Source organism: Cricetulus griseus, chromosome 3 (assembly GCF_003668045.3).
Source record: "Cricetulus griseus strain 17A/GY chromosome 3, alternate assembly CriGri-PICRH-1.0, whole genome shotgun sequence".
NCBI classification, from domain to species: domain Eukaryota; kingdom Metazoa; phylum Chordata; class Mammalia; order Rodentia; family Cricetidae; genus Cricetulus; species Cricetulus griseus.
Window position 1 is genome coordinate 127,003,063 of NC_048596.1, and position 14,301 is coordinate 127,017,363.

The following is a 14,301-nucleotide window of genomic DNA, read 5'->3' on the forward strand; positions in this document are numbered from 1 at the left end:
CAGCTTTAGGGACTTTCTTATTCTCCCAATAAACCCCACCTTAACTGAACAACTCTGACTCTCATGTGACTAAAGGACTATACAGGGAGTTAATCAGAGATGGGATGATTAGAACTGAATGAACAGGGTAACCTGATACTTAGATCCTGGGTACACAACTCCTTGAGTCTCCTTTGAAGAATCAGGACTGATTCTAAGATGTGGGGCTGAATAGCATCTGCTGGTATGCATCAAGACTAATGGACTTCACTTTGTGGGGAAGTGTTTGAAAGGGAAATCAGCTGTGGGTGTTCTGCAAAGCAAACATGAATAGCTGAAGCAATCGTAAGCATAAAGAATAAGACCTAGCCTCAAGTAACAGTGATAAAAACCTCCTGGTACTGGAACAAAGCAGACATGTTGGTCAAAGAGCCAGCAATAAATCTACTGCTATGGTCATCACCTACTCTCTTTCTCTATACTTTTTTGTTGTTTTACTATGGCTTACTATGTAGCCATGGCTGGCCTTGAACTTGCTATGTAGACCAGACTGGCTTGGAACTCATAGAGATCCATTTGCCTCTGCCTCTTCTATGGTATTTAGATAGTCTCTGCTTCTAGGCATCTGATCTGATCTGAGACTTCAGGCAGCTCAGCTTGTCTGAGATCAACCCTCAGCAGCTTTTACTGTTTATATTGCTTTGAGGAGGTCAAGTGAATCTGGCCAGTTTCAGGAACTTCCTGAAACTGTTTTGAGTGAGTTGTTTCTTTCTTAATGAGCATCCCTGCAGAATGGTCTGTTTCATCTTCTTATATTATATTGTTTTATCCCTCTATTAACAGCATGTCTTAAAAATATCCCATTGTTTCATGTTGTAATTTTACATTCTAAGTCTCAAGAACTTTCCCTCCAAGATGGGAGCTTTTAGTCTAAGAGGCAAGTATTATAAAACATTAGCTGGATCCTCAGACAGAGGGTTGATATCCAAAACATATAAAGGTTTAAAAATGATACACCCAAAATGTAAAACTGACAATCAATAAATAGGCTAATGGAATGAACAGGTACTTCTCAAAAGAACAAACACAAATGTTTGCTGTTAAAAAATTGTTCAACACCCTTAGCCATTAGGGAAGTGCAAATTGAAATCACTTTGAGATTCCATCTCACCCTGATCAAAATGATCAAGAAAACAAATGACAAGTGCTGACAAATACTGAAGGAAAAGAAGAACCCTTATTCATTGATGGTGAGAGTGCAAACTAGTGTAACTACTAAGAAAGCCAATGTGGAAGGTTCTCCACAAATTAAACACACAGCTAACAAATGATTCAATTATACTCCTCCTGGGCATATCACCAAGGGTTCTGAATACCAACACTGAAATATTGGCTCACCTGTGTTTATTACTGGTCATAATAGCAAGGGAATGGAACCAGCCTGTGTGGCCATCAAAAGAAGAATTATATATTATATATATTATATATTCTGTCTCATGTGGAGACAGTAACTTTTAATGTTTATATGTATGCCAATAAGGGGCTGTGAGACTAGGTACAGCGTATGAAATGAGATAGGACACCAGGAAAGGGACACAAGAGGGAAGGTCATATGTAACAAGAAAAAGAAAAAGAGTCTACAGGGTGTAGGAGGACACAAGAGAGGGAAGGGCATGGGGAAGAAGGAGCAGAGAGAAGCAATAAAATCAAATTTTGTATGAAAATTACAACAACGAAAACTTCATCTTTGTAAGCTAATAAGCATTAAAAATCATAAAAAGTTACAAAAGATAAGGGCTAAGCTCTAGAATTTCCCCAAATTTCAGAACAAAATAAATCCAGAAAGAATAGAAGGTGCTGCCCACAGTAGGCATCACAATCTCCAAATATCCTCTAACACTAGATTGTAGTCTCATCCTGCAATTTTAGTGGGACAAAGCCCAATAATTTTGTCTGAGAACTACTCTTCTTATACAACTTGGGTCAAGTACATATACCAAGATCTAGGAGCATATTTCCTAGGTTTCTGGGATCAGTCTGTAAGCTGAGCAGACCCTCAGACTCTGAATGCTCTTCTGTGTATCACCCAGATGTACATTAGTGACCTTAAATACAAAACCGTCCTAGGACTGTGGACATCATTTTGACTTTCACTGTGTGTGAAGAGTTGGGAAAAGTTGCCAAACTCGAAAGACAAACACTCAGGATGTCCAAAATTTCCTGAACATGTACATCCCTTAGAATGTAAAAGACACCCCACTTGGTGCAAGGTATAGTGCCAGGTCCTGAGGGTAGGAGATGAATAAGAAATGGGCCATGCTATGGAATAATGTAGCTTCAGAGTGTACCACATCATCACCCACAGGAAATGTTAAGGCATAAGACGGGGGTCAAGAATTTAGCTGAAAAGAAAGGGAATTTCCAGAAAGAGCTATACTTGATGTCTCCTGTAGTTGGACATTTCTCTTCCATGTACCAATTCCCAAATAACCACTCTGAGGCTTAATATTAATTGTGAATGCTTGCCTAATGGCTCCAGCTTATTACTTGCTAGTTCCTACATTTAAATTAACCTAATTCTATCAGTTTATATTTTACCGCCAGGCTTGTGGCTTGTTACCTCACATTTTGCTTCTCTGGCTGCTGCTGGCATCTTGACTCTGTCTTCTTTTTCTCCTGTATTTCAGCTTGGATTTCCTGTCTAGCTATATTCTGCCACGCCACAGGCCAAAGCAGCTTTATTCATCAACCATTAAAAGCCACACATATTCACAGCATACAGAAATGCATCCCACATCAGTCTCCAGATGCTTTCAAGGTTTCCCAGTGAAAGGCATGCTACATTTTCTTTGGGTGGTAGGGTGTTCCTTATCATTCTTGCAATATTCAAGTGGACACTGGTGTGTACTTGGGAGTACTCAACTAAGATCCCAGAATTCCAACTCTTCTAGATTTAGTATGACTTTGATTTTCTGCTTTCTCACAAATGAAATGAGTTAATGATACCCGTTGAACAGCATGGAAGAGAAGATTAATGTTCAAGGTGGGCTGAGCACAGTGGCTCTTCAGTTGGTGTTCTGATAGTGGTCATGATGCAGGGATGCTGCAGTTGAAGTTGGTGATGATCTGGTAGTGGGATCTAAATCTCCCAGCTGCAAAGAACTGAAAAACATGTCTCCTAGAATCACCTGGACCCTCACCTTGTAGGGTTTTAAGATTTAGTGCTACACTGATTGTGTAGGACAAAGAAAGAACCATTCTAGGTCCCATAAACCAAGGTAACCCGCTTTAAAGTGGGGTTTGCTGATGTTCACCTTCAGAAAGATCTGTGCTTATACCAAACAGTCCCGCCGATGTGAGAAAGTGTCTACAAATGGCTTGGTTTGCCCAGTGGAGCCAGAGTCTGGCTTCAGAGCTGAATTTACACTAAAATATTTTCATTCTCTGTAATCCCCTTTAGATACCTATTAAATATTATGACAGCAAGTGTATCACAGCCCCTACTGGTACTGCCAGAGGCAAGCTTTCTTATAAAATATCTAAGCCTTGCAGCAGCAGTGGGTGGAGATGTCACAGTGCGTGTCAGTGCTCACCAATGGACGAGGAAAATTCCTTAAATCTCCTCTTCTCATGCATCTGTAGATGCAGATGTGCAATAAGTCAGCCTTTGGCATTTGATATCCATCCTGGACAACACCCCACACGACACTTCCTTCTTCAGATGCTCTTTTTTTTCTTGCAGTCAGACACACCACAGTACAGCCTGGAGGAGGCTTCCAGAACTTGTTGTGATAAATAAGGGAAGAGAAAAGTAAAGGATGATAAAAAGTTCTCTTTTCCCCATATGTTAATGTTTGCTTTAGCCAAAGGACTGAATCTTTTTTTTTTTTTCAAATCTGGAGTAAGTTTGCTTTATCTTTTTCCTGGTGACTATTATATAATATGTTCCTTAAGTAGGAAATATCAGGAAAAGGTCCCAGGTACCATCAGGATCTAGAAGTAACAATAGATGTTTAGCCAAAAGCTTTCTGTTCAGCAGAGAATCAAACATATATCATGACATATAGATTTTTCTGTCTGTATGAATCACAGTTACGGAGACTCTCCAGGCACAATCACACAATTCTCTTTTCACCACCATTATAATTTCCAGAGGTGGTTATTAATAGGTGCTGGAACAAGGGTAACTTTTTAAGCTTACAATCCCTGCAACAACACCTCCTGGCCCCTGATTGTTTAGGGCTGCTAATGTAACCACAGTGGGAAAATGTTTTAAATGCACTAACGCTTCTAAATGCCATTTTCTCATCAAAATATTTCCCCTTATTTGGTCCACCCAGCTAATGCATTTATGTGACACCTACATTAACACAGCTGTCTCTTCGCACCTTGACCCCTTCTGTGTAGTCAAAGCATACTCTAGTGTCTGAGAGAACAGGCCTCCTAAAAAGAGGCAGGCAATTAGGCCAAAAGCAATATCTGGATTTGATGAGCTTTGTTGGCTCATTTTCCACCAAAGTGGTCTCTGAACTATATGATACACTAAGCAGGAAGGAAATGGATTCCTGGGTCCATACATGTATCTACATCTGATGGGATTGGGTATTAATCAATTCTCTCTTATGGGTGTTAGAAATTCCTGGGACCCACTGTTTAGAATCTTCATCTCACAGGAACACCTGGGCACTGGATTTTTCATCCACAAAGTTTACCTTGCAATTCCAGTAACCTAATTGAGCCAGGAAATAACAATGGAAAACACATGTCTAGAATTAAAATATGATCAGATAGCAGATGTATTGGGAAATCAAAGCCCCTGTCTTTTCCATTTACTTGCTGTTTGGTTTTTATGTGAATCTGTGTTGACACGGGGTGCTGGGACATGCTCAATTTGTCTGCTATAAGCAACATGTCAAGATATCTGACGGCAGTCAGACACAGAAGGAAAGAAACAGCTGGGAGACGGTGAAGGAAGAGGGAAGTGATGCCAGGAGCTAGCTTTCTTCCAGTTCTCCAAAGTTTAGGGTTCACTCAGGGTGCTAGAAGAGCAAGGAAAAGTCCAACACAGACATAGGATTCAAAGACTCTAGTACAAAAGACATTGACTAAAATAGGCAGATAAAACTAGTGTTTGGAGGGACTGGATAGGACTGAAGCCTGAGGAATTCTGGGCTAGGGTTGTTGATTGATTGATGGTTTGGCACCACACAATTGCACTGCTGTAATCTGGTGCTGTGGTTACAGAGGAGTTCAGGGGATATGTGATCCATAGAGGAGCAGGTGTTGGAACACCGAAGGTTGAATTTGAACTTGGGGAGGACTTCTAGCCCAAGAAAACTCTGAGCTGAGAAAGGATTCGGCATAAATGGAAAATGAAAACCTGTGATTTAAGAAACTTGATATTATGAACCAAAGGATTAGAATTTCTTTTTTATTGGATGTAAGCACAAGGGTCAAGGAAGATCCTTCTCCCCGACCCTGATCTGCCATAAACACAAAATAAAGGGAACTAAAGTTTATTTCAAAGTGTTAAGTCTGTTAAAAATACTGAGTAGTCACAGCTACCCACCTGAGACTTTCCCAGACATTCCTATGAAGTGTAGCAGAGTTTGATTACCATCAATGTTGTAATCACAGGGACTTTGCCATCCCCAACAGCTGCATAGCCCAGATACAGATTTAATTGCTCTTTAGGGAAAAAATATCTATTTTTTTTAATGTAGTGTTTGGGGATATAATTTGTCAGCAGAAGGTTGGCAACCTGAGAATAAGGTTCTACACAAAAAGGTCTGTTCTCTGGGCCTCAGTTTCTCCCCTGGATATTAGAACGACAAGCTTTCCTTTGCTAGAGTGTTATAAGGAGACAATGTTAAGCACATTAAACAATTAATGTGGCTTCTTCCTTGTATTTTGTTTTCTTTCTTTCTGCCTCCTTATCCTGTCACTTTGTGTCCATCATCCTCTCCTGCCACCCGCTCATCCTTTCTTGTTCTGTATCACCCTAGTGTAGCTGGAGCTTTTTTATGTTCCGCCTGGTCCTTCAGATGCTTATAAAATAATCATTCAGAGGATTAATATTAATTATAATTGTTTAGTAAATAGCTCCGGCTTATTACTGGCTAGCTCTTACATATAAATTAACCCATTTTTATTAATTTATGTATCAACATGTGGCTTGTGGTTTACCCATAGCGCTCTGGCACCTTACTCCTCTGGTAGCTGCTGGCATCTCTCTTGACTACACCTTCTTTCTCCCTGTATTTAGTTTGGCTTTCGCACCTAGCTATATTGTGCCCTGACATAGGACAAAGCAGCTTTATTCATCAACCAATAAAAGCAAAAGCAACACATATTGACAGCCTAAAGAAGGATATCCCACATCACCCTAGTGATACTTTTGCCCGACTTTACAGATGGCTCTCTGTTTGGAATTGGGGTGGTGATCTGTATTCTAGAGAACCAGGGGGATGATAGAGAGTTGTATACTTTCCCCAAGACCCAGGTTTTTTTAGGGTGGTGGTTGTGGTTCTTTTTGACCTGTTGCCCCTCTCTCCTGTCTGTGATAGTCTTCTTTTATATGTTGAGCAGGGGAGAGGAGAAGACCAGATCAGAAGATCAGGAATAAAGCTACTTTTGGTTTTATACCATCTCTTTTCTAGACCTATGTAGAGGGAGCCTAGTGGCAACAGTGAGGTTAGAAGAACAACTCCTCTTCAGCTTTGGAGTGATGGTTCATGAAGATATTCTCGTGAAAGTCTTGGTGGGAATGTGTGGTTTTGCTTTTGCTATAAGCAAGATAATGTCTGGCAGCCGGGGAAGAGGAGGTAGCATCTTATTAGACAAATGGAAAGCTCTCCTTGGTAATTTCTTCAGATAATTTCATTTGAAAGGAAAACAAATCCACATAACAATATTGAGAGATGTGACTGAGTAGTGTGGTGGCAGTGGACTCTTCTTTCTCAGGCATAGGAAGATGAAATGGGCAGATGTGAGGTCAGCACAATATGGATGCCAGAGCAGGCAAAGGAGGCTTTCCAAACACTTTTTTTTTTCTATGACAGGAGGTATGCCTTTCAGAACGATTAGACCAGGAAGTAACACCATCATTTTGTAAAAGATATTTTCACCTGAACTATAAATGAGAGAATGGGGAGCTAGTTACAGCAAAATAAAATTTGGAATCAGAGTCTCTTTGATATAAACTCTTTTACTTAAGGCATCTCCTTTGAACACCCTAAACCCAGATCTACCTCTCTTTTCTAAGCAAGTTCAATGAAGCTCACAGCAGCATTCTACAGCTTGTCCAAAACACCAGAGACCAGAGTCTTATTTTTATGGAAGAGTTTGGCTAGTGAATTTTTTTCAATCAAGATGTTTCTTGTCTGCATGCACTCTCTCTCTCTCTCTCCTCTCTCTCTCTCTCTCTCTCTCTCTCTCTCTCTCTCTCTCTCTCTCTCTCACACACACACACACACACACACACTACAAATCTACAAACTTTACATATTTTTATGGGCAGAGAAATGGGTCTATTCTCTTTCGTGGTCCATTGTCTCAAGGACCACATCTGGCTTTGCGCCTCAGGTTGCACATCTGACCAGTGTGCCCCAAAACCGTGGAGAAGCCAAGGCCAAGGTCTTCACTGTTGGTACCAGATCACAGGCTGGCATTGTCACATGCTTACTCTTGGCTGGTAGTGGTCTATGTTTTATGTGCACTAACTCATTTAAATTTCCAGATGGCGTTACTGTCATCTGCACTTTCTGGGTGGGGGAGAGAAAGCACAGAGACTAATGACCACTGCTCAGGTCATTGTCAGTGCTCAGGGATGAGAGGTGAAACAAGAAATTTTTAACACCAGGAGGTCATGTTCAGGTCACACGATCTTCACTGGCATAGCTCTTTCCTGCTACTCCACAGGCTGGTGAATCAATCTGGCCAGCTGGTTGGTATCCTGATTCTGAGAGGAGAAACTAAGACTTGTAACAGTGTGAGCATGTCCTGGCAGGGATGCAACTGGCACATCATCCTGTCTGGAAGACTGACTAGGGGAATTTGGTGGGCCAATGGCAAAGACTGTATTCTTGCCTCAGACATCCTGAGGCCTTGGAGAGAGCAGCTAGGAACTGGTATGAGGAGGCTAGAGCCCCTCCCCACCTCTCTTTGGGACCTATACTGTATCTACCTGTCAGCATTACTTCACTTTTTTTCTTCTCATAAAATATTCCTGCCTTTGTTGGAAGAATGTAGTTATGCATTGCATATTTTCAATAAAAAAGATTTACTTCCATTACACATGAGTCTTGTAGCCACATTCTGTGACCTTGCTCAATCTTCAGCAGCATGGAATCAAGCCCTTTGTATTATCTATTTAAGTCTTTAAATTTGGTATTTAGGTTAAATACAAAATATGGTTCTTAGCATTATTCCAAGGTCACTGTTCATGATGGAAAAAATGTTAAAAGCACAGAAGAAATGCAGGGAAATTCCATTATTAAGAGCAGCACCCCCCTTATCTACAATAGCAGCTACTTTCACATGATTTCTTTGCATTGTGGTGACATACTATTGGCGTCTTCACTAAGGCCCAGTTAATGTTGCTATTGTATATCTCTATTCAGCATTGCCACCAGTTTATAATTCAGTGTGTTCCTGGACTACACTTTGGTTTATGGTAATCTTGGTTTGAAAACTTCTTCGTTGAAGAAATTAAAAGCACATGAATGAAAATGTGCAGAGCATGGCTTTTGTTGTGCATGGGAGAGCAAGAGACACCTTGTTTGGGGGGATTTGAGTGGGAAATTGATTTTTGTTTTTAATCAGTTGCAACCAGGATTATAATGCTATTAATGCAAAAGCATGCTGAACTAATTAAGAAGCAGAGACCTGGAAAGTATCCTAGGAGGTCTCCAATAGGAAGGTTATATCCCATCCCCCTCTTGACAAGTGGAGAACAATGTCCAAAGAGCCCTGGGCAATCCATCCTACAGTTGTTGTTGCTAAATCATTTCATTGCTTGACCATCCTTACTCTCAGGAATTTTTTCCTTATGTTGAACTCAAATCCTTGCAGTTTAAACCAATTTCCCGCTGCTTTTGTGGGAAATGGCAAACATCTGTTCTGCATCATCTGGATGACGACTTCAAGATTTTATCCACACCACTATTGGCCGTTCCCAGGAGGAACCATCCTGATGGATCATGGGCTTCCTGGTCCTGGTTTTCGAATTCTGAATCGCCCACTCTTTGTTAATGGTTAGAAGCCCACCATGGGCCAGAAACTGACAATTTCCTAGCATCTGTCTTTCTTGCTTATTGGCTGATTAAAGTTTCCGGTGTCTTCTTGACTCAGAGAAGAAAACAAACCTTATCATTGTAGTTGATATTAAATGTCAGCACTAGGCCACTCTGTCTCATTTGTGAGTGGCTTTAATGTATAGATTAGAATGCAGATATATAATTTGAACCCAGGTCTCTCTGATGGCAAAACCCTTCCTATTGCTTGGAAGTGGCTCCCTGGGTTTTAGGAGGACATGGAGACTTGTCTCAAATATGGTAAGTATATGGATTTTATACCCATTAAACATTATTTGAAATCTGGGGAAATTATTAAAAATTTCAGGACAACTGTGGAGAAGAAGAAGCCATGCTTTCTAAATTTTCCTTGACATCATCATTACTATTATCCTACAAACCTATGAAAAATGTTACCTCGGCTCTCCCCAGACTAATGAAATGATTCTACTGATGTCTAGGTTGGCAAACCAGTGAGTTATTGGGTTCCCTACAGGAGTATTGATGAGGGATTACTTATGGGCATATGGGTGTTTCAAAGGTAGCTCATCCCTGAGAAGCCCACCTCAGCATAGTCAACCACTCATGAAAGCTGCCTCCTGGAAGCTACTTGTGAACTTGAAGGTTGATCAAAGGGCCTCTTCTCTCAGCTGTTGTTTGTTCCTTGAAACCATGGGGAGGTTCTTGTGACCCTTTTAACTTTTGGGAGGTTCCAGAACTTTTTGTCCATTTAGTTGAGCATTGCAAGTTTCATTATGTCCCAAGAGTGGACAACAGAGCAAGAGAGAAAAAAAAAAAAACCCAAAAGGTTGGTCCTGACATGCAGCAATAGGAACAGAATTGAAAGAAGGTGGAATGCTGAAGGCAGAGAGGTACATTGATCTAAATATCAGCTGGGGAACTGGGAATGGCTGTTGTGTGTGACTACTGTGGGATAGAGTATGTTCTTACAACAAAATATCAGAACACCTCAGGGGCCACTCCCGGAGAAGCCTTCAGTGTCTGGATATGGGGTTCTGTCTTAGCTAAAATGTTTATCTTATTCCTGGACATAGGTGAACATTATATGGGATTTTTGTGTGCATGCATTTGTGTTTGTGTGATCTAAAGTTTATAAAATGAAGACAAAAACTGGTCACAAGTAGCGTATGTGGGGATGGTAAGCTCAATTTTCTAAGTCTGCATTCTAGAAGGAAAATGTGAATCTGTTTATGTTAAGAAAAATTAAAAACTATCAGATAAAGAAACAGAGAGAGGCTATCTAGCAGCAAAAGGGTCTAGAGTGAAGCACGGGTTTTAGCTCATTCTAAGTTTAGATGGTACTATGAGTGTTGAGGGAAATTATATTTATGGGATAAAATCCCCAGAGTTGAAATGGATACCTGTTGAAAATCCAAAGGGGAAGTCCACACAGTTCCACACCTGAGTGGCAGCATGTGATGCTTGCCTATCTGTCTGCTTTATTTCACATAATGATTTTTGTGTTCAGTCTGTGTTGCCTCGGATGACAGGATTCTACCCATTTAAATAACAATGGTATTCTATTGAGTACCTTTACTGGATTTTCTTTATCAACTGATCAGCTGATAGACATTCAGTTTGTTTCCATTTCTTGGTTATTGTGGAAAGTGCAGCAATAAACAGACTGTGCACATATGACTTTGACAAATGACATATTAATTTCACTTCCTTTGGATATAAGACCAACTTGAAGATTGCTGCATTACGTGGTAATTTGCTCTTTCTTGGGTGCTTTCCTGCTTTTTTTGTAGAATTCATACTCCCACTTACAGTGTTCTAGGGGGTACCTTTTCTCTAAGTGCTTGTTATCTTTGTTTTGATAGTAGCTATTCTTATTGAAGTGACAGTATCCCCCTCATGGTTTTCATTTGCTTTCCACATTGATTAGTGACCCTGGAACACTTTTTGCATATGATGTGTATTTTCTTTCACAAAACATTAATTTAGTTCCATTGCATATTTCCCTATTATTTTAGCAAACTTTCCATTTGTCTGTCCCATCTATACTCATTTATATGCTTATTATAGAAGTAGGAAGTTTTATACTAAATTACCATTTTTCCAAAGCCTTCAAAGAATACAGTTGTTTAAAATTTTTGGTTAGATCAGGGACTATGAAGATGGCTCAGTGGGTAAAATGTTTTTCATGAATACATGAAGACTGAAGTTGGTCCTGGAAACCATATGAAGGCCAGATGGGCACGTGGCCCATCTTTAATTGTAGTGCTGGTGCTCAGGTGCAGAGACAAGGAACCTTCTGGGTGATCAGACAAGAGAGACTTCCTAGAATCAGTGAGCTCTGAATTCAGCAATAGAATTTGTTTCAATAAAAAAAATGGGGACTGATCATGGAAGATGCCCGGTATCAATTTTGAGCCCCCACAAACATGCTCACACTCTTGTGCCCCTACCCGAAATATTTTATTAGTTAGAATTACATTCCTTGTTTGCAGCACAGAGGCCATGCAGACACTTTTTTGAAGATGTTCCGACGTGCCACCTAGCCTATTTGTTTCCTTTACTCCTGACTTGCATTCATCTTTCCTGGCTACCATGTCCTCTGGGGTTCAGGTGTCACCTGCTGCTTCCTTGCATTGTGAGTCTGACTGTTTCTGTTCTGCTCCCATATTAGATAACGTTTCTTGGTCTACTATAATTTTGTCACTGCACTGCCTCTAATTGCTTCCTGCCTCTCCCTCCCCATCCCATGTATGTGTGTATAAAGTGTTTGTGAGGGGACACATATGCCATGGTGAATGTGTGGAGATTAGAGGACAAGTTTGTGGAGTGTTTTTTTTTTTTTTTTTTTTTTTTAAGTTTCTTTTTTATTTGGGTTCCAGGAATCAAACTCAGGCAGGTTTGTAAAGCAAATGCTTTCCCTTGCTATATTTTCTAAAGCTTGCTTTTCTTTTCTTTTCTTTTCTTTTCTTTTCTTTTCTTTTCTTTTCTTATCACTCCCTCCCTCCCTCCCTCTCTCCTTCCCTCCCTCCCTTCCCTTCTCTCTGTATCATTCTCTAACCCGGAAGTCCTAGTGCTCAGTATGTAGCCTAGCTTGTCTCATTCAAGCTGACAGCAATCCTTCTGGCTTAGTCTACCAATAGCTGGGATTACAGGCAGGAAGCACTGCACCTGTTGTATATTTTTAATTTATAGAGGACTTCTGTGTATGATGCATTGTAGTTTGTTTTCTAAAAGCAGTTTTCAAAATATTTCCCTCCTTTTCTTCTGCTCATTTTCTTTATTTATGCTTTTCATGAATTCTTTCACTTGGGGTGGAGAGAGGGATGAGTTTATTGGAAGATCTTTGTCTTCACAAATACCTTTTCTACCTGCATTCCTTTTTTGCCTTAATTGTGGAGACTTCATCAGTTGCTTCGTTCTCCTTTGTCAAGTAGTTTACCTTAGTGTGCTGTAAAAGGAAAATCAGAGTCTGCCTTTTACTTTCATTCAGTCCCACTAATCTCCTACTTATCTTGGTGCCCCGTTTTCTTAGGTGTTTCCAGACTTGGGAGCACTTCTTGGGCCCCTCCGGGGTGCTCTGCCAGGTTTGCAGTGGGGGAACTCTCTTTCCCTCTGTCAGTCAAGGCTGTCCCATGATTCCATCTGCTGTTCAGATTTGAAAGGTTAGCTTCTAGGGGTCTTTTGCCCTTGGGGCTTAAGGTCAACAAAGATTATTTAAAAAAATTATTGTCCATTATAGGAGACAGACACATGTGTCAAATCCAGCATCCTTGACCTAAATTCCATGGAAGTGTCTGTTGCCTAGTGAAGACTGCAATTAGAATAGAGTGGATGGGGGAGGGAAGGAAGGAAAGGAGGGAGAGAGGGAAAGAGAACAACCACAATGATTTTTAAAATAAATTTTTATTTACATTAAAAACAATCTTATTTTACATACCAATCCCGGTTTCCTCTCTCTCCCACCCTCCCACGCTCCCCACCAGCACCCCATCCCACACCCCCCATCCACTAACCAGGAAGGGTGAGACCTCCCATGGGAGATCATCAAAATCTGTCACATCGTTTAGGGCAGGACCTAAGCCTTCCTGCATGTATCTAGGCTGAGAGAGTAGCCCTCCATAGGGAATGGGCTCCTAAAGCCCATTTGTGCACTGGTTCCACTGCCAGAGGCTCCATAGATTGCCTAGGCCTCCCAACTGACACCAATGTTCAGGGGTCCTGGTTCAGTCCTATGCTGGTTCCCCAGTTGCCAGACTGGGGTCTGTGCACTCCCACTTGCTCAGGTCAGCTGTTTCTGTGGACAACCACAACTTTTAATAGCTCACCCAAGGATCCACAGCAAAGTGAAATTTTAGTGGACATTGCCCACTGACCTTCAACTTAGGGAGAAAACACAGTGGTCATGATTTTCCTAGTGGGGAGTTTCTCAAGAAAGACTGACTCCCATTTTACAGGAAATGAACAGAAAGGTCTCCTTTCTTAGGTGACTGTCTGGATTTGTAGCCCCACATACTGCAGCTCTTAGATTGTGATCTTTGCAGCTCATCAGCCCCACTTTGCATTGCTTCTTCCTCTGTAAAGTGTTAATAACAGAACCTGTCCCCAAAAGTGCTGCAGGAAGATGAAATTAATGAATAAAGATGTATCATCAGAGCCTAAGACACAGAAAGCATTCGGGAACTGTGCCCAACCAGTATTTAATTTTTGTTTATGTCTATGCCTCCCTTGAGACTCCCATTTGAAAGGGAGAAAATCGGTAGTTGGGTGAGGGGATGTGAGAAATGAGAAGAATGCTCTGATCTTTGGTGGCTGTTCCCTGGATGTGGAGGAGGCAGAAGAGGCCAGTTTCTGAACATGGATCATTTGGTTGTTAGCTTTCAGGCTGCTTGCCTGTCTGTCAATGCAGCAGTAACCAAGGCAACAATAGTCTCTGCCCCTGTGCCCTCTCAAAGTGTTAAACACATGCAGAGGCTCCCACTGAACACCCTCTATGCTTCTAGAAAACCTCAAATGCAGTAACACTTGTTGCAGCCAGCCACAGAGAAGC